Source organism: Hemitrygon akajei, chromosome 8, assembly GCF_048418815.1.
Source record: "Hemitrygon akajei chromosome 8, sHemAka1.3, whole genome shotgun sequence".
Lineage (NCBI taxonomy): Eukaryota > Metazoa > Chordata > Chondrichthyes > Myliobatiformes > Dasyatidae > Hemitrygon > Hemitrygon akajei.
In genome coordinates this window covers 83,869,795-83,895,764 of record NC_133131.1, presented here as the reverse complement: position 1 = coordinate 83,895,764, position 25,970 = coordinate 83,869,795, and positions in this window count along the sequence as shown.

The following is a 25,970-nucleotide window of genomic DNA, read 5'->3' as shown; positions in this document are numbered from 1 at the left end:
AATACATGATATACCTCAGTAAAATACTAGTTAGGCCACAACTTGAAAAATGTGCCCAGTTCTGACCAAAATATTTCAGGAAAAACGTGAAGGTTCTGGAGAAGGTATGGAAGGGTTTTGCCAAAATGATTCCAGGAATGCTGAATTTCTGCTTTATAGATTGACTGAAGATTTTATTTTCTCTCCTTGGAATAGAAGATGTTTTAAGGCAATCATTAGGAGTATTTGAAGTTGTGAAAGGAATAGGAAGAATGGATCGAGAAAAGCTGTTCCTATTAGTAGAGAGGTGAAGTAGTTGGGGATGTAGAATGAAGATAATTGGCAAAAAAAAATTAAGAATGGCATGAGGAAGAATAGTTAGGGTCTGGAATCTAATACCAGAACTGTTGACGGATTCAATTTAAGCATTCAAAACGCAGATGGAAAAATATGAGAGGAAAGAATTTGCTGGGCAATAGAGAGAGAATGGGAGAGTGAGAGGTTTTGAGCAGTATAGACATGGTAAGCAATAGGTGTCTATGCATTTTGTAACTATTCTGTTTGTTACTTTGAAAGCGAAAGAGAGGTAATGATTCAGGTTTAATACCTTTCTTTGGAATCCATGAACTTTATGAATTAAGTTTTTGGGTAAAGGTACATACAGATTTATTCAGACACACTCAATGTATAATACTTAAGAAAAACATAAGAACATCATTAAGTGGTTAACTTTAAATGCATCAAAAGTACACCATGATTCATAAATTTAGAGAAACAGTGATTTTTCCACTGGCGTTGAGAAAAGCTCTCAGATTAGAGCAAAGGAAATGGGGAAAATTGTTTCTTCTGATTGAAGATTGGATAATATTAGTCATCAATTTAAAATTGATACTAAGGGAGAGAAGAGTCAGAGAAGAACAATTCAGGAGTAGAACCCTGGCTTCCAAATTTAGGGTTTGGACCAGCCTGCTCCTATGGGTTGTTCTATCCAAAACAAAGCTAAGACCATCAATCATGTGGTCTTGCCGATGAGAAAATTATCAATGAAGGAAGATGCTAAATTATCTCTGCATGTCGAGAAGCTAGATTCTCATTTTCTAACCAGATCTCTACAAGCACCACACTCTGCCTCTGCCCCATCTCCTTAGCTTGTCCATTGCTATCCAGGCTACTGGGCCATCAATAAGTCTCTTTACTCTAAATATCTTTGGGTCTTTGAATTGATCTCCCTTCATGACCAGAACGTCCTCAGACCAGTAGAAATATTTATCAATATTGAAGGATTGTATAATGTTTTGTTATAACAACGCTCAGTAATGCTATGTTTTATCCAAGATCATTTTTGAAATATACTGACACCACTGTTTACGATGAGCTTGCCAAATGCAATTATTTGAAATTGCCTCAGCAAAACTTATGCAAATATCATCTGATATTGTATGTTTTTCATTCCGTTGGTATTTGAGCATCTTTTATGTTTTTGCCAAATGAATAATTGTGATACTATCTTAAACAAATATAACTGTACTTAGTTACCAGTGCCTAAAATGAACCTCAGATATGCAGCTGTTGTACTTCTTGGCAATGTGGTTGAGTATTTATGTGTTGACCATAAATGGTGAGTGTACCGCACACAGCAATTTTATCACTTAACCTGAAAGCTCTTTCCATCAAAATCAGATTTAATATCACCAGCATATGTCATGAAATTTGTTAACTTTTCTGCAGCAGTACAATGAAATACATGATAAATAAATGTAGAGGAAAAAATGGTGTAACATTAAGCATATATATGTCTATTAACTAGTTAAGTGAAAATAAGTAGTGCAAAAACAGAAATAAAACAAGTAGTGAGGTAGTGTTCATGAGATCAATGTCCAGTTAGAAATCAGATGGCAGAGGAGAAGAAGCTGTTCATGAATCGCTGAGTGTATGCCTTCAGGCTTCTGTACCTCTTTCTGATGGTAACAATGAGAAGAGGGCATGTCCTGGGTGGTGGGGATCGTTAATGATGGATGCCGCCTCCCTAAGACACCACTCTTTGAAGATGTCTTGCATACTACGGAGGCTAGTGCCCAAGATTAAGCTGATCAATTTTATAAGTTTCTGCAACTTATTTCAGTCTTGCAGTGCCCCTCTCCCATACCAGATGAGGATGCAGCCCTTCATGGTACATTTGTAGAAGAATCTACAACAAGCTATTCGTGTTTATTCAGTGAAAAGCTTAATGTTCCAGAAAGTTAATAAGCTGTGCTTTCAATAAGCAAAGAAATATAACTTTGAAAGGAATCTCAGTATGTACATGAAACCTGTAACTAAACACTTTTAGCCATCATCAATCTATTAACAAGTTGTTACTTATTGATTAGAGATCAGCACTTCATGTAAAATAGCCGTAGTGTTCACATTGGCTATTGTTTACCTGATCTTAACATACCGAAGTTGTTATCTAGCTGAATATCCCGTTCGATATTTTTCTCCACTGGATCTCCAGTGCATGCTGGGACCAACATTGCTCTCTAATTTATGGGATACAAGACTGGGGGAAAATATGGAGGAATAACTGTGGAGGATGAATTAGTGTAGATAAATTAGATACAGAAGTGAATGAAGTATGAAAAAAGAAACAAAGAAAAAAATGTTATTTTGAAACAACTTACATAATCAATGAGTAATTCAGTAGGTAATTAGTAGACCATAATTTACAAGGCTCAACTACTGGTCAAGGGAGGATGATTGACATTTCATGAACAACTGATGTTGTTGAGTGCCGTCGAGTTGTCGTCCACTCATGGCGTCATGGCGATCCTATATTTCGTGGCAAGATACGGAAGTAGATTGCCAGCTTTTCTTCCACACGGATACTGCTATTGCCCAGGTTGGGACCTGGCCAGATTTGAACTCAGGACCATCTGCGTCGAAATCCAGTGCTGGTGCCACCTCGCCACTGGCTGGTAGTGAAAAACCATCATGTTGTTTTTCAAAAAGCTGTACATATTGATGCTCTGTTGAAAGCCTTAATGCCACCACAGCCAATTGAGCAATTCCAGCAAGTTGCTATAAAAAATAATGGGGCTATGACAGGGTGCCAAGCTGACTGTCATCCAGATTATACAGATAATGGAGCTCTGTAAATGCATAAAACAATCAACAAAATCTGGATATTCAAATTAAGTTTAGCATCACAGATGAAACAGTTGTAAAATATATTTTACACATTTAAAATAATTATTTGCCCATATTCACTTAGTGGCCACTTTATTAGATACCTCCTACATCTACAAGTAATAAAGTGGCCATTACGTGTATAGTCATTGTCTTCTATTGTTGTTGCCCATCCACAATGTTTGACATGTTGTGCGTTCAGCGATCTTCTTCTTCACACCACTGTTCTAATGTGTGCTTATTTGAGTTACTGTCATTTTCCTATCAGCTAGCCAGTATGGCCATAGTCCTCTGACCCCTCTCATTAACAAGGCATTTTTGTCCAGAAAACTGCTGCTTACTGAATGTTTTATGTTTTAGCACCATTCTCTGTAAACTCTAGAGACTGTAGTCCATGAAATCTAGGAGATCGGCAGTTTCTGGGATATTCAAACCACTCCGTCTGGGTCCAACAATCATTCCACAGTCAAAAGTCATTTAGATCACATTTTTACCCCCATTCTGATGTTTGGTGTGAACAACAACTGATCCTCTTGACCATGTCTACGTGCTTTTTACACATTGAGTTGCTCCCACACAACATATATGTAGGTTTACAGGTGTACCTAATAAAGTGGCCACTGAGTGTAGTTATAACTTATATTTAGCATATTTAACAATGAGCAGAGAAACGTTGAGGACATGCGCAGAAGCTTGGTCAAAAAGATTACGTTTAAGCAGCTTCTCAACAAGAAAAGGTGAAAAGAAGCAGAGATTTGGAGAGAAAAATTCAGAGGTAAAACCTTTGGGAGTTAAAGAAATGACTGCTAATAATGGAGCAATTAAATTTGAGAATTTTCCAGAAGTCAAAGTACAATAAGCAGTGATACCTTGCAGGAAAAGGAGAGATTTCAAAGATACCTGCAAATGAGATCTCTAAGTAGACAATAGTGGCCCACTGCAAATTTGATTCATGGCTGCTATCAGAAACTGGTTAGCAGAAGATCAACAGCTTTGATGGAAGCATTCTATAAGATCATGCCTGTTGAAATACAATCTTCCTGCTCAATTTCTATATACCTTGATTTCATCAATATCTTAAAATGCGTTGATACCTGTTTCAAATATGATTGTTGACTGAGCCTGCACAGCTGTTTATGCTAGAGAATAGCAACATTCGTGTGAAAGAATTTCTCCTTATTTTAGTCCTCAGTTAGCTATGCTTTATTTTGAGATTGTGACCTTAACCACGCTCCCCCCCAGCCAGATCTGGAATTCTCAGTCAGGGAAATATCCACCCCATATCTACCAAGATGAGATTTCTAAGAATTTTGTACACTTCATTGGTGTTACTTCTCATTCTTCTAAATTCCAGAGAATAGAGGCCTAGTCTGCAAAATTACACATTCTATGACAAACATGTCTTGTCAAAATTTATTACCCTCGCATGATCAAAGTCTACTTGCATGTCAGCTTGAAGTTACTTCTGTACAAAAGGCAGCCAGGTCACTTGAAGCATCAACGTTTCCCAATTTCATAACATTCAAAAAAAAAGATTCAATATTTCTTTTACTTCTTTTTACCAAAATGAATAATCTTGCATTTTTCCATATTTCTCTCACTCACTTCCTCTTAGGCATTCCTCACATCCTTTTCACTGATCACGTTTCCATTTTCTCTTGAGTCATTAGCCAACTTAGAAATATAACATTTGGTCCCCTTAGTCAAATTATTGACACAAATAGTGAATAGTTGCAATCTGACTCTGATCCCCATGTTATTATCTCTTCTTAAGCAGCCACCCTGAGAAGGACCATTTATTTCTAGTCTTTGTTTTCTGTCTGTTAACCAACATCTCATTACTTCTAACTCCATGTGCTCCAGCCTTGTTCACCAATCTCTTAGAATAAAGGGAATGAATTAGTCCTGAAACAATAAGTATTTGTTACATCATTTCTTTCTGAAAATGATTCTATTTCATTCAATAAAATCAAATCTCAAATGTAAGATATACGAGAGCATGTATACCCTGATTACCCATTGACCAGAGTCAGATTTCAAGTCCTGAAATGCTTTTGCAATAAACTTATTTCAAAATGCAAAAGTTGCTTTTCCTTATAAGGAATACTCTTTTGGTGAGGCCATTTTTAGATGAGTTATCCTTTCCTAAAAAAATCCTTTTTCCATGTTGCCATTATTATTTCTGGTTCAGGGCTATTTGGAGACTTGAGATGAAGGAAGGGATTTAACCTTTAAGGCATACTGTGGTGAAACATCTCTTATACATTGAATTCAATGGTACTAGACATTTAATCTGTTGTATTTGTACTGGGTGTTTTAAAACCTAACAAACGCAGTTGGTGGAGCTTTGAACTACTGCTGCATTTCATCACTTTTACATATTGTTGAAGCTGCCAGAATGACTGCTGAGAAATCTTATTCTGATTGAATCATCTGTGGAATTTGGCTTTTATTGCATATATCAATTGATTTTCTGCTCTCTGTTCTGAGTGAAAGTCACTGAATTTAGTGCTTTCATTTTATGGGCTACTAATTAATAGTGCTTGAATGTAAACACATGGAAATGCACTTATTCAGTGCAAACAAGTCATGAGAGAGAGTATGCTGCTTTTGGTGAACATAGTCTTGAGACTATTATGGATTGTAAGGGAGTGTGAAGACAGAAAATGGCATTTTGTTGACAGAATGGAGACCTCACCATGTCAGTAGATCAGTGTTTTTTTATGCCATGGACTGATACCATTAAACAATGGGTTCATTGTTGGAACCCCTACAGTCGATGGAACTTTTAAGTCCAGAAAGTTTGTGTTGTGGTGTGATTTCACTTATGTCTCACTGCACTGTCTCCATATCCTATCTCACTGCTCTGTGTCTTCATATCCTACCCTACAGCACTGTGCCTTCATTTTATCCTCATAAACACTATGCAAGGCACATTGTATCTTGGCATATGTAACAATAATGGACTAAAACTAATACCAAGGCAAACAGAGAATGGAAGAGATCAACACTGCCTCTGCTTCTAAAGACGTGTGATTTCTCCCACATGACTCATGCTTTTGGGCTCGCCAAACAAAATTGTCAAAACAGTTGACAAGAGAAGACTTTAAAAAAATAACATGTTGGTTTTTTTAGCCTTGTTCCATAAAGAGAACAACAGTAATCTAAGTAATCCTTGACTGTATATTTTGCTTAGTTTTGGGCTATTCTACTCAAAGAGATCTGTCAGAGCCTTGGAAGGGGTGCAAAAGAAATTTATTAACACATATAGTGGATAGAAACATAGAAAATAGGTGCAGGAGTAGGCCATTCGGCCCTTCGAGCCTGCACCATCATTCAGTATGATCATGGCTGATCATCCAACTCAGAACCCTGTACCTGCTTTCTCTCCATACCTCCTGATCCTTTTAGCCACAAGGGCCATATCTAACTTCCTCTTAGATATAGCCAATGAACTGGCCTCAACTGTTTCCTGTGGCAGAGAATTCCACAGATTCACCACTCTCTGTGTGAAGAAGTTTTTCCTCATCTCGGTCCTAAATGGCTTCCCCTTTATCCTTAAACTGTGACCCCTCGTTCTGGACTTCCCCAACATCGGAAACAATCTTCTCGCATCTAGCCTGTCCAATCCCTTTAGAATTTTATACGTTTCAATAAGATCCCCCCTCAGTCTTCTAAATTCCAGTGAGTATAAGCCTAGTCAATCCAGTTTTTCTTCATATGAAAGTCCTGCCATCCCAGGAATCAATCTGGTGAACCTTCTCTGTACTCCCTCTATGGCAAGAATGTCTTTCCTCAGATAGGGGACCAAAACTGCACACAATATTCTAGGTGCGGTCTCACCAAGGCCTTGTACAACTGCAGTAGAACCTCCCTGCTCCTGTACTCAAATCCTTTTGCTATGAATGCCAAAATACCATTTGCCTTTTTCATCACCTGCTGTACCTGCATGCCCACCTTCAATGACTGATGTACAATGACACCCAGGTCTCATTGCATCTCTCCTTTTCCTAATCGGCCACCATTCAGATAATAATCTGTTTTCCTGTTCTTGCCACCAAAGTGATAACCTCACATTTATCCACATTAAATTGCATCTGCCATGAATTTGCCCACTCACCTAAGCTATCCAAGTCACCCTGCATCCTCTTAGCTTCCTCCTCACAGCTAACACCGCCACCCAGCTTCGTGTCATCCGCAAACTTGGAGATGCTGCATTTAATTCCCTCATCTAAATCATTAATATATATTGTAAACAACTGGGGTCCCAGCACTGAGCCTTGCGATACCCCACTAGTCACTGCCTGCCATTCTGAAAAGGTCCCATTTACTCCCACTCTTTGCTTCCTGTCTGCCAACCAATTCTCTATCCACATCAATACCATACCCCCAATACTGTGTGATTTAAGTTTGAACACTAATCTCCCGTATGGGACCTTGTCAAAAGCCTTTTGAAAACCTAAATATACCACATCCACTGGCTCTCCCTATCCACTCTACTAGTTACACCTTCAAAAACTTCTATAAGATTCGTCAGACATGATTTTCCTTTCACAAATCCATGCTGACTTTGTCCGATGATTTCACCTCTTTCCAAATGTGCTGTTATCACATCTTTGATAACCGACTCTAGCATTTTCCCCACCACCGATGTCAGACTAACCGGTCTATAATTCCCCTGTTTCTCTCCCCTCCTTTTTTAAAAAGTGGGGTTACATTAGCCACCCTCTAATCCTCAGGAACTAATCCAGAATCTAAGGAGTTTTGAAAAATTATCACTAATGCATCCACTATTTCTTGGGCTACTTCCTTAAGCACTCTGGGATGCAGACCATCTGGCCCTGGGGATTTATCTGCCTTTAATCCCTTCAATTTACCTAACACCACTTCCGTACTAACATGTATTTCCCTCAGTTCCTCCATCTCACTAGACCCTCGGTCCCTTACTATTTCCAGAAGATTATTTATGTCCTCCTTAGTGAAGACAGAACCAAAGTAGTTATTCAATTGGTCTGCCATGTCTTTGTTCCCTATGATCAATTCACCTGTTTCTGACTGTAAAGGACCTACATTTGTCTTGACCAATCTTTTTCTTTTCACGTATCTATAAAAGCTTTTACAGTCAGTTTTTATGTTCCCTGCCAGCTTTCTCTCATAATCTTTTTTCCCTTTCCTAATTAAGCCCTTTGTCCTCCTCTGCTGGTCTCTGAATTTCTCCCAGTCCTCAGGTGTGTTGCTTTTTTTTTGCTAATTTATATGTTTCTTCCTTGGACTTGATACTATCCCTAATTTCCCTTGTCAGCCACAGGTGCACTACCTTCCCTGGTTTATTCTTTTGCCAAACTGGGATGAACAATTGTAGTTGATCCATGCGATCTTTAAATGCTTGCCATTGCATATCCACCGTCAACCCTTTAAGTATCATTTGCCAGACTATCTTAGCTAATTCACGTCCCATACCTTCAAAGTTACCATTCTTTAAGTTCAGAACCTTTGTTTCTGAATTAACTATGTCACTCTCCATCTTAATGAAGAATTCCACCATATTATGGTCACTCTTATCCAAGGGGCCTCACGCGACAAGATTGCTAACTAACCCTTCCTCATTGCTCAATACCCAATCTAGAATGGCCTGTTCTCTAGTTGGTTCCTCGACATGTTGGTTCAGAAAACCATCCCGCATACATTCCAAGAAATCCTCTTCCTCAGCACCCTTACCAATTTGGTTCACCCAATCTATATGTAGATTGAAGTCACCCATTATAACTACTGTTCCTTTATTGCACACATTTCTAATTTCCTGTTTAATGCCATCCCCAACCTCACTACTACAGTTAGGTGGCCTGTACACAACTCCCACCAGTGTTTTCTGCCCCTTAGTGTTATGCAGCTCTACCCATATCGATTCCACATCCTCCAGGCTAATGTCCTTCCTTTCTATTGCGTTAATCTCCTCTATAACCAGCAATGCTACCTGACCTCCTTTTCTTTCCTGTCTATCCCTCCTGAATATTGAATATCCTTGGATGTTGAGCTCCTATCCTTGGTCACCCTGGAGCCATGTCTCTGTGATCCCAACTATATCATATTCATGAATAACTATCTGCACATTCAATTCATCCACCTTGCTACGATGCTCCTCGCATTGACACACAAAGCTTTCAGGCTTGTTTTTACAACACTCTTAACCCTTATACAATTATGTTGAAAAGTGGCTCTTTTTGCTTTTTGCCCTGGATTTGCCTGCCTGCCACTTTTACTTTTCACCTTACTACTTTTTGCTTCTACCCTCATTTTACACCCCTCTGTCTCTCTGCACTTGTTCCCATCCCCCTGCCACATTAGTTTAAAGCCTCCTGAACAGCAGTAGCAAACACTCCCTCTAGGACATTGGTTCCAGTCCAGCCCAAGTGCAGACCGTCGTGATTATACCGGTCCCACCCCCCCCAGAACTGGTTCCAATGCCCCAGAAATTTGAATCCCTCCCCCTTGCACCATTTTTCAAGCCACATATTCATCTGAAATATCCTCCTATTTCCACTCTGACTAGCACGTGGCACTGGTAGTAATCCAGAGATTATTACCTTTGTGGTCCTACTTTTTAGTTTATCTCCTAACTCCCTAAATTCACCTTGTAGGACCTCATCCCGTTTTTTACCTATATCGTTGGTACCTATGTGCACCACGACCACTGGCTGTTCACCCTCCCATTCCAGAATGTCCTGCAGCCGCTCAGAGACATCCTTGACCCTTGCACCAGGGAGGCAACATACCATCCTGGAGTCTCGTTTGCGGCCGCAGAAACGCCTATCTATTCCCCTTACAATCGAATCCCCTATCACTATAGCTCTCACATAGCATATATGTTTCTATGTTTCTACATATAGTGGATGAGTGACATTGTTCACAAGGAGAACCTGGGGTGGTTAGTGTCTTCCTGAAAGCAATGTGAGTTAAGAAGAGATATGACAAAAAGAAAATTAAGCAAAGTTCTTTTCAAGGGAGTGATTTGTGGACAAGGGAACTGGTGGCCATGAGAAGCAGATATTTGTATTCACGTATCTAATCTGATAAGAAAAATGTGTATATGGCCCAGTCCATCCATGGATAAAGCCCTCCCCAGCTTTGAGCACATCTACAGGAAATATTTTCATAGTAAAGCATAATCAATCATCAGGGACCCCTACCACTCAGGGCTTGCTATCTTCTCACTTCTGCCATGAGGAGAAAGTTACAGGAGCCTTAAGGCTCACAATGTCAGATTCAGGAATGGTTATTACCCCTCAAGCATCAGACTTCTGAACAAAAGAGGATAACTTCACTCAACTTCATTTCATCATTGAAATGTTCCACAATCAATGGACTCACTTTCAAGGACTTCTCATCTCATGTTCTCAATATTTATTGCTTATTTATTTATTGTAATTATTATTTCTTTTTTTTTTGTATTTGCATTGTTTGTTGTCTTTTACACACTGGTTGAACGCCCAAGTTGGTGCTTCATTGATTCTATTATGGATTTATTGAGCATTCCTACAAGAAAATGAATCTCAGGGTTGTATATGGTGACATATATGTACTTTGTGCTTTACTTCATTGCTGAGGCCAGCATTTATTTACAATCAGAAGAGTGTCTGTAGATGCTGGAAATCCAGAGCAAGACACAAAATTCTGGAGGATCTCAACACATATGGAATGGAGTACACAATTGACATTTTGAACCAAGATTCTTTAACTGATCTTAAAAGGAAGGGGAAAAGGAGGCAGAATAAGAAGGTGGTGGGGGGGGGGGGGGGGGGTGGGGAATAAGGGGAAGGAGTACAAGCTGTCAGATCGTAAATTAGTCCCGCTGAGGGAGAAGGAGGGTGGATGAGGGAGATGGGATGAAGTAGAAAATGAGAGGAGATGGGTTGAAGAAATAAAGGGCTCAAGAAGGAGTCTAATAGGAGAGGACAGTGGAGAATGGAAGAAAGAGAAGAAGGAGGGGTCACAGAGGGTGGTGATGGGCATGTGAGGAGATTAGAAATGTATGAGGGAAAGCAGAGGGAGGAATAGAAAAAGAGAAAAGGAAGGAGGGTTAGAAATTACTGGAATTCAGGGAAGTCAACGTTCAAGCCATCAGTTTGGTGGCTAACCAAGTAGAAAATGAGGCTTTGCTCCTTTTTTGTTTGGCACTTATCCCTGTAAGTGGAACAAGTGCTACATCTGCCCTTACACTTCCTCCCTCACCACCATTCAGGGCCCCAGACAGTTCTTCCAGGTGAGGCGACACTTCACCTGTGAGTCGGCTGGTGTGGTATACTGTGTCCGGTGCTCCCGGTGTGGCCTTTTATATATTGGTGAGACCCGACGCAGACTGGGAGACCATTTCGCAGAACACCTACGCTCAGTCCGCTAGAGAAAGCAGGATCTCCCAGTGGCCACATATTTTAATTCCACGTCCCATTCCCACTCTGATATGTCTATCCATGGCCTCCTCTACTGTCAAAATGAATCCAAACTCAGGTTGGAGGGACAACACCTTGTATACTGGCTGGGTAGCCTCCAACCTGATGGCATGAACATTGACTTCTCTAACTTCCGTTAATGCCCCTCCTCCCCTTCTTACTGACATATTTAGTTGTTTGCCTGTTCTCCATCCCCCTCTGGTGCTTCCCCCGCTTTCTTTCTCCCGAGGCCTCCCGTCCCATGATCCTTTCCCTTCTCCAGCTCTGTATCACTTTCTCCAATCACCTTTCCAGCTCTTGGCTTCATCGCACCCCCTCCGGTCTTCTCCTATCATTTCGCATTTCCCCCTCCCCCCATTACTTTCAAATCTCTTACTATCTTTCCTTTCAGTTAGTCCTGACGAAGGGTCTCGGCCCAAAACATTGACAGTGCTTCTCCTTATAGAAGCTGCCTGGCCTGCTGTGTTCCACCAGCATTTTGTGTGTGTTGTTTGCTTCTTTAACCTGAGTTTGGCCCGATCATGACAGTAGAGGAGGCCATAGATAGACATGTCAAAATGGAAATGGGAAGTTGAGTTGAAATGGGTAGCATTCAGGAGATCCTATCTTTTGTGGCAGACCAAGTAAAGGTGTTTGACAAAGCAGTCCCATATTCTGCACTGGGCTTCACTGAAGTAGATGAAGTCATACTGGGAGTACTGGCCACTGTTTGGGGCCCTGAATGATGGTGGGGGAGGAGGTGTACCACTTGTTCTGCTTACAGGGATGAGTGCCAGGAGAGAGATCAGTGGGGAGGGATGAGTGGACAAGGAAGTCATGTAGAGAGTGATCCTTCTGGAAAAGGTGGTGGCTGTAGTGAGTGGAGAGAAAGATATGCTCTGTGATTGATCCTGTGGAGTTGGCAGAAAGAAGGGAAAGTGATTGTTGGATACAAATACAGACACTCTCCCTTTTATGACAGAGGAAGAATGGGGTGAAGGCAAATGTGCTGTAAATGGAAGAGATGTAGGTGAGGCAAGAACAGTGATTGCGGCAAGGAAATCCTGTTTTTGAGAAACGAGGACATCTCAGTTACTGTAGAATGGAAAGCCTCATCCTGTCAATAGATGAAGCAGAGACAGAGGAAATGAGAAAAGAGAATAGTATTTGTGCAAGTGACAGGCTGGAAAGAGGTATTGTCAAGATAACCATGAGAGTCAATAGGTTTGTAATAGATGGAGGCAGAGAGTTCGAAGAGGGAGAGAAGTCAAAGTAAACTTGACGGCATGAAGAAATTTGGAGGTAAAGCTGATGAAATTAAATAGCTCAGCATGGGTGCAGGAAGCAGCATCAATGCAGTGATCAGTGTAGCGGGAAGACAGCTGGGGAGCTTTACCAGAGTTGGCTTGAAACATGGACAGTCCCATATAACAGATGGAAAGGCAGCCTTTGGGCCTATGAAGATAGGCATGGATTCACCTTGGGTTTGGGGAAAGTGGTAGAAGCCAGAAGAGAAATATTTGAGAGTGAGACAAATTACACCAGATAGTTGAGGGTGGTAGTGGAGGCAACTGGTTGTCTGTTGCTCAGAAAGAAGTGGAGAGCTTAAATGCTTTAATGATGGAGGATGGAAGTTTATAAGGACAGGGCACCCATAGTGAAAATAAGATTATCTGGGCCAGCGAACTACAAGTGATAGAGGTGATGGAGAGCATGTGAAGTGTTACAATTGTAGGTAAGAAGGTGCTGAACCAGAGGGGCAAAATGGACTTGATGGGTATGTGGGTCAGGGGCAGGCAGAAACAAAAGGCCTATTAGCAGTGTCCGGCTTGTGGTAGGGTGTAGAAATGAGCAGTATGGAGTATGAGAACTAAGAGGTTGGTGCCAGTGGATGGGAGATTTCCAGAGTCAGTGAGGTTGGTGATAGTGTGGGGGACAATGGCCTGGTGCTGCTTCGTGGTCCTGTGCAAGGGGTAAGTAAGACAAGGTGTCTGAGAGCTGCTAGTGGCCTTCAGTAAGTTAGAGGTCTGCCTGCCAGATTATCACAGCTCCCCACTCTTCAGAGGGTTTGATGGTGAGGTTGGAATTGGTGCAGAAAACGTGGGACGGAAATGCATTCAGAGCTGGTGAAGTTAGAATAGAAGAGTGGTGGAGTTGAGATATTTGATGTGTCTTTAGCAGTCAGAGATGAAATGATCCAGAGTGGGCAGAAGGCCAGAGTGAGGTATCCAGGAAGAAGAAGAAGTTGACGGAAGGAGAACAGGTCATTGGCGGAGGATGGGGAATCCTTGTCAAAGAAGTAGGCATAAAGACAAAGGGGACAGAGAAAGAACTCAGCATTGTGGTGGGCATGGTACTCATTGAGGTATAGGTGCAGGGAGAGAACAAAGATAAGGCCTTGCGGAGAATAAACCATTCTGCCTCAGAAAGGAAACGACAGAGGGGATGATGAAAACATAGCAATGATTGGAGCTGGGGTTAGGGGAAGGTAGAGGGTTAGAGGGTTCAAAGGAGAGTTGGTATGTCCAGGGAAAGTGGTATAGGAAGAAGATGGAGGCTGTGAAGGGATAGAAGGACAAGGGGGCCTGAGAGACCAGGAGTGGTTGAGGGTTAATGGTGGAAGAAGAGGTGCTGCAGGGCCCAATGAATGTGAGAAAGGTCTCGGCCTGGAGGTGGCCAGCCAGAAGTCCGAGCTGGAGCTGCAGGTGACAGAGCCATAGTCTTTTCTCTATGTTCTCACTCTATTTTCACTTATTAGTAAGGTAACTCTGTTTATAGTTTTGCCTGATGGTTGCCCAATTTTACTCTATCAGAGACATCCCCTTCCTGACCCTCTCTGCAGCTTAACAAGCTTCTTTTCTTTCCTTTCCAGTTCTGATTAAGTCTCTTCAACCTAAAACATTGACTCTGTTTCTCTTCTCACTGCTCTGGCCTGACCTGCTGTGTATGGACAGCATACTAGGCTTTCATTTTAGTTATGCAGCATTTTTAGGTTTTTATTTTAACTTTCTCTGGATATTAGAATGGCTTCTGTGGTCTGAAAGGGAGTAGATGTAAGCTGTTAATGCAGGAAACGAGGGAACGCGGGGAAAAGCTACCATACGCACCAAGACAAAGTTATTTTCCCTTTTTTACTGCACCGTATAATATTGTTTTATTTGCCTGTAATAGTTTTACCTTTGCTTTTACTCATCTCTGATATCGCTTAGTTGTTCACTCTCATTTTGCTTTTATTAATATTTTAAAAAATCTTGAAGTTTGCTTATTTTGACAACTTTGTAGGCCTCTTCCTTTAATCTAATCTGACCAATGAATCATTCATTGGATGTTAACTAATGCAGCCATAAATCCAATAAGCCTGACAGCAATAGTAAAGTACATGATAACCTCCATAATGAAAAGTGTAATCATTGGACATAGACAAAATCATAACACAATTGAAAGGTGTCAGCCCAGATTTCTGAAGTTAGTTCACATTGGCATGATTTGGTATGTGTGGCATATTTGGGTTTTCAGTTTAGATAAGGGGATACAAAATTAGATCTCATGAGTTTGGAGTTAACAGAAATGTACTGAAAAGAGGATGGAATCTGATATTATTGTTGGGTTAGCAAGCTAGAAAAAAATAGGGTTCAGTGGCTGTCTTGACAACTTATAATGTGCAATAATGACCTCCTATTAGGCAAAACAGAAATGCTGGAAAAACACAGCCAGGCAAGCAACATCAATGGAAAGAGAACAGAACAGAATGCTGGCAGAAAGATGAGAAAATCTGCAGATGGTGGAAATCCAAGCAACACACAAAATGCTGAAGGAACTTGGGCGGCATGCATGGGAAAGAGTTAACAGTTAACTTGACCATTCATCAGGACCCTTCAGCAGAATGCTGGCAGAACTCACTGGGTCAAACAGTATCTGTGGAGGCAAAAGGCACAAATTAAACATTTTGGGATGAGATCTCACCTCTGGACCACTTTGAAAAGGTTATCCTCTGCCAATTTGGAGAAGTTATGTACCTTACAACTTTTGCTTCCATAGATGCTCTTTGAGATTGTTCTCGATTCCAACATCTGTAGTCTCTTTTATCCTCAAAAGAATAAGAAATTAATGTATCAAGTCAGCAACCCTTCCTCAAAACGGTGAAATTGGCAGCATTATAATTTTTGAGGCAGATCTGGGTGGAGTAGTGTGGCGTAAGACAAAATAATATATGGAAATGGGTTAAGGCAGATCAGGTGATAAGGAACATAAGGGTGATCATTAGTGAGGTGGTTTAGGTAAGAAGATGCATATGCATGACAATGAAAGACAATGAGAGAGCACTTTACCTGAAGTTGTGAAATTCCTGTTCTTTTTAATGCTCATTACATGTTGTTCCTGTAGCTTATATATGTCAAGGGAGGGAGGCCTCAGACAGACAATTGGAATAGCAGTGTGATTGAAAATGAATGTGGCATGCAACCGGAAACCCAATATCATCCCTGTGGACCGAATACAAAGCAATCACCCAATCTATGTTTCCTTTCTCCAATGTGGAGAAGGCCACAACATGAACACCAAGTACTGTGGACGAAATTAGAAAAAGTGCAAATTGATACTGCTTCGTATGTATTGAGTGTTTTAGGTCACTGCTTGTTGGGATGTAGAAAGGTGAATTGACAGAATGTTGCATAGGAACAGAATTAGGTCATTTGGTCCATTGAATCTGATCTACCAATTAATTCATCACTGCAGATCCATGTTCCCTCTCAGCCCCAACCTCCTGCCTTCTGTCAGTATCCCTACGTTCCCTGACTAATCAACCTCTGCCTTGGCCTCCACAGCTGCCTTTGGCAACAGATTTTACATATTCACCCCTCTCTGGTTGAAATAATTTCTCCTCATCTCCGTTCTCTATTCTGAGGCTGTGTCCTTTGGTCTTAGGGAAACATCCTCTCCTGATTCACTATAGGTTTCTTCTGAATTCTAGTGAGTAGAGGCCCAGAGCCATCAAACGCTCCTCATGTGGGAAGCCTTTCAATCCCAGAATCAGTTTTGTAAACTTCCTTTGAACCCTCAGCACATCTTTTCTTAGATAAGGAACCTAGAGCTGCTCGCAATACTCCAAGTGAGGCCTCAACAGTGCTTTATAAAGCTTCCGTGCTTTTATAGTCTAACTTTATTGAAATGAATGCTAACTTTGCATTTGCCTTCCTCACCACTGACTCAATCTGCAAATTAACCCTTAGGGAATCCTGCACAAGGACTCCCAAGTCTCTTTCGTCTAGTTGCATGGAATGAACTTTAACAAAAATATAAAAAGCTGTTAAGAAGGCATATGGTGTGTTGGCCTTCATTAGTTGGGGGACTGAGTTCAAGAGCAATGAGGTAATATTGAAGCATGATAAAACCTTGTTAGATCACACTTGGAATATTGTGTTCATTTCCGGTCCCTCATTATAGGAAGGATGTGGAAGCTTTAGAAAGGGTACGGAGAAGATCTACCAGGATGCTATCTGGACTAGCGGACATGTTTTATGAAGATAGGCTGTGTAGCCTAGAGCTTTCTCTTTGGAGTGAAGGAGCATGAGAGGTGACTTAATAGAGGTGTACAAGATGGTAAGAAGCAAAGATAGAGTGGATGGTGGTTGGAAGAAAGTATAGGGAGATATCAGAGGTAAGGTCTTTACACTGAGTGGTGGGGGTGTAGAACACCCTGTCAGGGGTATTGGTAAAAGCAGATACATTAGGGGCATTTAAGAAACTCTTAGATGGGCACACAAATGACAGAAAATGGAGGATTATGTAGGAGGAAAGGGCTAGATTGATCGTAGTAGGTTAAAAAGTCAGCATAACATGTGGACAGAAGGGGCTGTACTGTTCTATAATGTTGTATGTTCTGTGAAAAGGTCCAAGTGAGCGAAACTGGAATTGTTCAAAGGGACATCAGCTTTACATCAGCTCTCATTTTCCAAAATCAAAACAGGAGATCGTGATGATATTTCTTCCATTGTGAAGACATTGAAAAAAAATTGGCCACTGATCAATTGAAGGAAACATGGCTGCTAGTTGTAGACATTTTCATCCTACAGATGAGTTCACTTTGCAGAGGTCGAAAGGTTTGAATTTCCGGAAAATATAGCACAAAGAGCTGACGATATTTATTTTATTTTGTTTTCTTTAGTGATCAAGCGTGGAGTAGGCCCTTCCAGTCCTTCAAAGCACACCACCCTTCAACACCTGCCAAATCCAATTAACCATAAACTAATCATAGGACAGTTTAGACTGACTATTTAACCCACCCAGTATGTCTTTGGTCTGTGGGAGGAAACTGTAGGATGCGGAAAAAAACACATGCATTTCAAGGGAAGGACATACAGAGACTCCATGCAGAACGGTGGCAGAATTGAACTCCAAACTCTGGAACACCCAGGGCTCTAATAGCATCATGCTAACTGTTATGCCACCATGATGCTGTTAGTTTATTATAACTTAATTTAAGGAATATGGAGTTTCATTCTGCAAATACACATATTGACTACAGAATAGAAAAGACAATTCTACTAGAAAACTACTGGTGAGTTGAGATTAGCGTGTTTTTTTTAAACAGCTTTTTGATTATTCCAATTTTGTCTGGATTTGTATTGTGGGACTACATAATTTATTTATGTGTTAGCAATACAAATCTAGGCAAAACTGTCTAGATTTTACATCAGCAGCACTGCAGTGGAAACTGTGAGTAGTTTCAAACTCCTGGGAGTGCACATGCTGCACCTCTCATGGTCCTAGAACACATCCTACACAATCAGGAAAGCTCACCAACGTCTCTACTTTCCGAGGAGGTCAAAGAGAGCTGGACTATGCACATCAATACTCACATCCTTCTACTGATGTGCAGTAGCGAGCATCCTAACATGCTGTATCACCGCCTGGTAAGCGAACTGCACTGTGGTGGACAGGAAGGCTCTACAGAGGGTAGTCAAAACTGCCCAATGCATCATCAGCACCAGCCTACCTTCCATCAAGGATTATACAGCAAGGTGCCATGAAAGGGCCAGTGACATCATGAAGGATCCCACTCACACTGCTCATGGGCTGTTTGACCCATTCCCATCAGGGAGGAGGTTAAGTAGCATCCACAGCAGGGCCATCAGATTCAAAACTAGTTATTTTCCACAAGTAGTAAGACTGATCAACACTTTCGCCCACTGACCCACCCCTCCACACACCCCCCCCCCCCATTCATCACTTCTTTATCATTTCCTGTCAGAGTCACTCCTGTTCCCAGTGTAACATTATGGACATACAATCAATCTATGTATATGGGTTATCTTATATATTTATATGGTATTTCTTGTTTTATCCATTATTGTGTTCTTTATCTTAATTGTGTTTTTCTGTGCTGCATTGGATCCAGCAATACAATTATTTTGTTCTCCTTTATGCTTGTCTACTGGAAATGACATTAAACAATCTCGAATTGTGATCAACAAATAGATTGAGCAGCTATACCAATTTCTAAAACAAATAATACTATTCAAGGATAGGGTAGCAATACTAGATATGGCAATGTGGTTTCAGAATCCAGGGTTAATTGGAGGTAAAATTAACTCCAGTTCTATTTATGTGTAATAAAAATTATCTGTAAGACAGGTGCAACATACACAATGTTGGAGGAATTCAGCAAGTCAGGCAGCATCTATGGAGGAGAATAAAACAATCATTATTTTGAGCTGGGACCTTTCATCAGGACTTCCTTCCATTGATGCTGCTTGACTTGCTGAGTTTTGTGTGTATGTTGCCAGAATCTCTTGATTAAGACGGGCACAGTCTTTGTGGACTGATGTTAACCCCGGACAGTGTCTGAATTAGAGGGTTGCTGATGAAATCCATATGAAATCGATGATAATAACCATGAAGAGTATAGTGACCCATTTCCAAGTACTATGACTAACATGGAGGGTGATTAGTAACATGTGTACCCGAACACCATGACTGCTCACATCAAATGACATAGCAAATAGTGATGGTCATTGCCCATCAAACTGGAAGCCAGCTCACTGTGATTTATGAACAATTGACTACCAATTGGCTCAGTTCTGTCATTAGTACCTTTCATTCACCACAGGAACATTCCATCTATGGAGTAATGCAAATTGTACTTTCTACGCAAGCTGCCACTGATACTGACATTAAGTTCAACCTAAACAAGGACTTCAAGTCAAGTCAAGTCAAGTCAAATCAAGTCAAGTCAAGTCAACTTTAATTGTCATTTTGACCATAACTGCTGGTACAGTGCATAGTAAAAATGAGAACATTTTTCAGGACCATGGTTTACATGACACAGTACAAAAAACTAGATTGAACTACGTAATAAAAAAAAACACAGAGAAAGCTACACTAGACTACAGACCTACACTGGACTGCATAAAATGCACAAAAACAGACTTAAAGGTGATGGTGGAATACTGCTGGAGATGGACGCTCAAGCTGAATGCTCAGAAAATAAATAATAACTGTTTTTCATTCTGATAATAGAAGGGCCAAAAAAATCTTGCATGTCATATTCTGTTGGAACAATGTGAGATATGACTTCATCCCAGTCTATCTCAGAGAGATTCTTGACTGAGCAATAACATTCAAAGACCACCTGAATAAGGAAACCAACAAGACAAATTCACAAGTTAACCGATCCAGATTCTAGCAACTTCTAGTTGAGGAGCATCTACAACACTGTGGCAACACCAGCAATATACTCAGTAGCTGAGTATTGTCCACCTCCTGGGCCAGGTAAAACACAACCCCTCTGGTGATGCCCAACTCAATAATGTAATGCAATGCACCACTGGTACACTTAAATCTACATGGGCTAACAGTGCTGCAAAATTATTTTTCTCCATCCATATTTCAGGACACTTTGACAAAGCCCAATAAAATGAGTAGAAATACCTCCTATTTCAACAGTTCATTACCATATCACCTGCCAGCATTTGAAGTGCTTGTGGATTAATACACTCAGTGTCCAACAAGATTTTTAAAAATCCAAATGGAACTTGGAATGCTTACCCGACTAAAGATTGCAAGTAAACACCTTAAGGAAGACCCTATGCAGGAGATTTCTGATTTTGACCTTCATTTTAGTCTATGATCATCACTCAGTTTCTTCTGTACAAATGGCTGATGTGGACAACTGATGCACAAATGTAAATTAAGCACTTTCGACTCAAACTGAAAAGTTATAGTTGTGATTCTGCTGTAACACTAGAAAGTCACATGAAAGAGGGAGGTATTTTAACTGGATTGATGCCGAGCAAGCTGTTACTATGAATATAGCACAAGCATCAAATGTTAAAAAACAATTAACAAAATAGGTTTCTGCTTAAAGAAGTTTTGAGTTAAGACCAAGTGACCAATTTGAATTTGTAACCTATATCTTATGAGACTTTTCTTTACCGCTCAGTTAAAACTGCTGCCCTCTGGATCTTCCGGAGCACACTGCTTTGCAATGGAAGGAGCCTGAAAAATACAAGAAGATTTTATTTAGCAATTTCTTTTTAGTAAGGTAGCTGAAAAGGATGAGCTATTGCAAATATCTCCTCTCTGTTTCAACAAAAGAAGAAGTCTTATAGACAGGGAAACCATAATTAGGAACAGTGAGGGATATGTTTTTGGCTATCTGGCCACCTCCTGAGAAACTCACCTAATAAAGTGATGCTGTGAACCTGTAAATAACACGGAAGATTTGAACAACCTTGATCTGTTTAAAATGAAATAAACTCTTTCATATGAAGTGACCCTAACTGTGCTTAATTAACTTTTAATAATAAAATTATTTCTGTTCCACTGAACAACTAATAATTATTTATTACATATCATGTAAAATGTTAAGTTACTAGTTTTCTTTTCTTAGTAAAATAAATAATATACTAATTAGTTATGATTATTTATATTCAAATAAGATTTAATGACAGAATATGTTTAACAATGGCTGCTGTTTATAGAAATGTTTCTTGCATTTAGATTGATTCATATGGAAACTGCTGTAACTTCATAGCGGATTCATCTAAAATAATCTTAGCAATTTTATGGAAATCTGTAAGCAAGCAAAGTGCTAAAAATAGTTCGTTGTTTTAAAGAAGAACATATGGCCTTGAAAAACAAGAAGCTATTTTATATGGTAATGAGTGCACACAGAAATTCAAGACTGTGCTTGCAAAACCTTATTTACTTATAAATGTGACAAATTTGAAATAGAAACTGCTTTTTCTTCTGGTTTTCAATCTAATGGATTCAAAATTCAAGATTCATGAAAATGTAATTTATAACAATGAACATATATAAAGCTGGACAAAGGCTGATATTCTGCAAACCCTTTTGCAGCTTTCTTGCTGGAGTTACGATGGGAAACCCAGGGAACCCACAAAGAATTTCAGGCCAGGCTTTTTTTTTATATGGTGAGGAGCAAGACAAAATTACATTTCTCAGTTCCATTTTTCATGATGCTGGAAATTTGAGACAAAGTGTGGTCATGCAGTGGTATGTAGGTTTAACTCTTTTTGTATGGCTGTGGTCAAATATGGAATAATTCAAAATAACTTGTTAGTCCCAATATATGCAATTTAAATGTCGAACGGACATCTGTTCCTTTTTCATAAGAAACTTACTTTGTGGGAGGTTTATGCAGAGCACATGGTAGATTTTCAAGATGATATTCTGAACATAGGCCAGTTAGTCCAAATGGTGGTGTAGAATCTCTTGTGTTTATTATCGAGAAATGGCTGTTTATGTCAGGTTAACATAAGAAATAGAAAGTGCAGTGTAGACTTTTGTCTTTAGTGCTTTCTTAGATCACAGCTGAACTTTTAGCTCAAAACGCCTTTTCTCCAATAAATTACCGAATAGCTGAAAATCTGTCATTGACTGATCCTTCACATTGTTCATGCGCAGAGATTTCCAAAGTTTCAAAACTATAAACACTTCAACTAACTAAAAACTAATGCCATCACTGCGGCTCAAAAGCATTAACCTGGAACTAAACTAATATTGCTCCTTTAACAGTGTCCGTCTGAGTCACTAATCTTCTTTCCCAGAACAAGGACTAAGGCAAGCAGGGAGTTGTTGTCTCTGTGCTTCAATCAAGACTTGAGAAGAGTGAAACAAACAATTACAAAGAAACCCTAAATACTGGAATGTGTGCATTCTCACGTGCGTGACTGTCATCATCATCCTTAATATTCCAGGCGCAGTTTCATGAAGGCCTTTGTGGAAGCACCTTTACTCCTACACCCAATTCATATTGCAATGAAAGCTTACATAACATTTGCCTTCCTACCATGTTCCTACATGTGCCTTCAGTGGTTCATATATAAGAATACCCACCTCTCAATTTCCTACATCAAAGATTTTATTACACTGTTCTATACTACCTTCTATATTCCATGTGCCTGCTCATTCACTTTCCCTATCTCTAGCTCACTGAAGCCTCATTGCATTTTCTTTATTGCATACAAACAACTTGATCCACTCGTCCAGTGTTGGTGCCATCTGCGAACAACTGGGGAATCCCTTGCTTCTATCTTTACTCCAGAAATTGCTTATTTTTGCTCACTTGGTTCTTAAGTTCTTGTTCAATAAGATATGTCTAACTGTGTTATGTCATTTTACCAACTTATTTTAAACTTCAATTTCTAGTGTAAATAAGGATGCACGATGCAAAGCCTGCCACAATTGCATATGAATTTAATACTCTAAGTTTCTCATCGCACTTTCTTTCTATATATTATTTGCAATACAGCTTTACCCCAGGTATTTAAATGTGTGTATTTATTCCACAAGGATAGTCATGAATATAATGCATTGAGACATGGTTTCTCATGGATGCAAGTCTACTAATCAGCAACACAGGCTGAGAGCTTAATTTTTCCCTGGAAGGGTGCTTCACTTTGGCAGTCCATGGCAACACAAATAAATTTTTCATCTGCAGCAAGACACACAAGTGCATAGGTTTGGAGGTCATTGTGCACGTTCAAATGCTTTGTGCGTTACTGCATCACTCACAGGTGAAGAAATCACAAACATGGAACATCTCAAGGTAAGGCCCTCTTCATAATTAGCGATATATTTTTTTAAAATTTTGATTGATAACGTACTGCATGGCACATAAAACATTCCACTATGCAGGAGAAATTTTGGAGACCTGGTTTGTTTTTTTCTGACTGCAGTGCATGCGACACAAAGCATTACAAATTAAATCTGAGAATATACAGGATTTCAGTCCTTTCTAACTGTTTGGTGCTCACATTTTGCAACTGTTCTGATGGTGAAAATGCCAGTATGCTTTGTTATTAGATTGTGAAGCTGACAGCAGATTTTGGACAAAGAAATCAAATGCAAAAATCCAGAATTTACATCTTCATGTGTGAGATGTTGAAATCATAGAATAGATGAGAATTTCATTTCTTACACCTTAGTTAAAGGTGTATACTTGTGATATCAATTCGACAGATACAAGTGAACATTTCCAACACCTGCAGCCTTTTCTGTTTTCCATCTCTTAAACTTTTTGGGCTAACTTAATCGAAGTCTTGTGTTAACACTGTGATGCACCATCAATAACTCACTCTGAGACGTAAGAAGCGAGATATCGGCTTTTATTGACTGGAAGAATGAACAACACTACATCCTGGGGAATGAGGCTGGGCAACAGGCCTCAATCGCCTTTATACTGGGGTCTGTGGGAGGAGCCACAGGAGCAGTCCAGACAGGTATATGTAGTTCACCACACACTGCCACTAGAGAGTACAGGTCAAAAGATTTTCTGTGTCTATGTTCTATGGAAGTTTGTTCGCTGGCTGCTTTGATCTAATCAGCATTGTCAATGAAGCTCTGTGTAAAAAGAAGGTAATGAAACAGAATGAAATCATGAGCATCCGTATACTATTGACATGTACTCTAACGTCAGTGTTGGGAAAGTACAGGGATTATGCAAGTATAAACCAGACACAGCTGGAGAATTGTTCCTGATTGACTCATAATGCTGTGAGTGATGGATTGCCATTTAGTATTCTAGTCTCTGTGGTTTATCATTCCCGCACATCTGTTTGATGATGTGATACAAGATCAACAGGAGGATACTTAATCTCGCATTTGAGTACTGGTTTTGAGTGATTACGTCTTTTCAATGTGAACTGAAGTAGGGCAAGATCATCTGTGTATTTCAAAGGGGAAAAAATATTTTTGATACTTCCAGATCCCGCTTCTCCTTTAACCTACACCATTAATAGCAAATAAGGATGATCTGATCCATCCAATTTTCAAATTTGAAAACATCTTTCTTTTTCATATAAAGTAGATTTAACTCTGAAGCAGCAGATGTGATGGCATCTGTGGAGAGTACAAGGCAGGGTTCGTGTTTCAAGTCAATGACCTTTTGCCTCAACGCTGAAAAGTTAAGTGGGCACACAAGAAGCTGCAGATGCTGGAGATCGAGCACCAGACAAAGGAGCTGGAGGAACTCAGCAGGTTAGGCGGCATCAATGGGAAGACATGAACTGTTGATGTTTTGGGTCGAGGCTCTTCATATGAATGAATAGCCTCAACCCAAAGAGTTGACTGTCCAATTCCCTCCATAGCTGCTGCCTGACCCACTGAGTTCCTCCAGCTCCTTTATGTGTTGCTGAAGGTTATACCCGGTTGCCTCTTTTTGACAAATGCTGCCTGATCTGCTGCAGGTTTTTGTTTCATGAGCAGATCCCAGCATCTATGGTTATCAGCTTCATTACTTTCAGTTGCTTTTCCTCCTTCTCAGTGTTGTAGATTCCCCCCCCCCTCATTTCACTGCATTGTTCTTCATTTTCTAAAACCTTTTTTTACAAGTCCCAGTCATATGTTTTGTTTGATTGTGCTCCTCCAGGAAATACTACAACATATAGAGCTGAAAGATATTAATTTGTCATTGAAAAGGGTTCACCACTCCTTTTTCCTTCAACATCAGACCCAGTTTGCCATTTGTGTAGCTCCAAATATTTCACTCATTATCTTGAGCCAGGTTGCAGTCTGATGAACACAATATTGACATAATCATGCATGGCATTGTAATTCGGTCCAGTCAACCCAATGTTCCTTACTAAGTTATTGACTGGTCCAAAGTTGTATAACTTGATGCGATAGGAAATATATATTCTAGGGACTATATAGCTTGGTATCAGTACACTGTGGTGGCGGGGGGGGGGGGTGTTAAATATTTATATTTTTCATGAGTTTTGTTCTTTGTTCGGCTTTTGAACTGCTTTGTTGGATCTTGGTTGCATATTCTTTATTTGATTGTGAAGTGCCTTTTATGAATGCAGTCAGCAATAAATCCTGCCCAGGGTGCTCCTGTGAAGTACAACTCCAGTGCTGAATATTCAAGTATAGTTCACA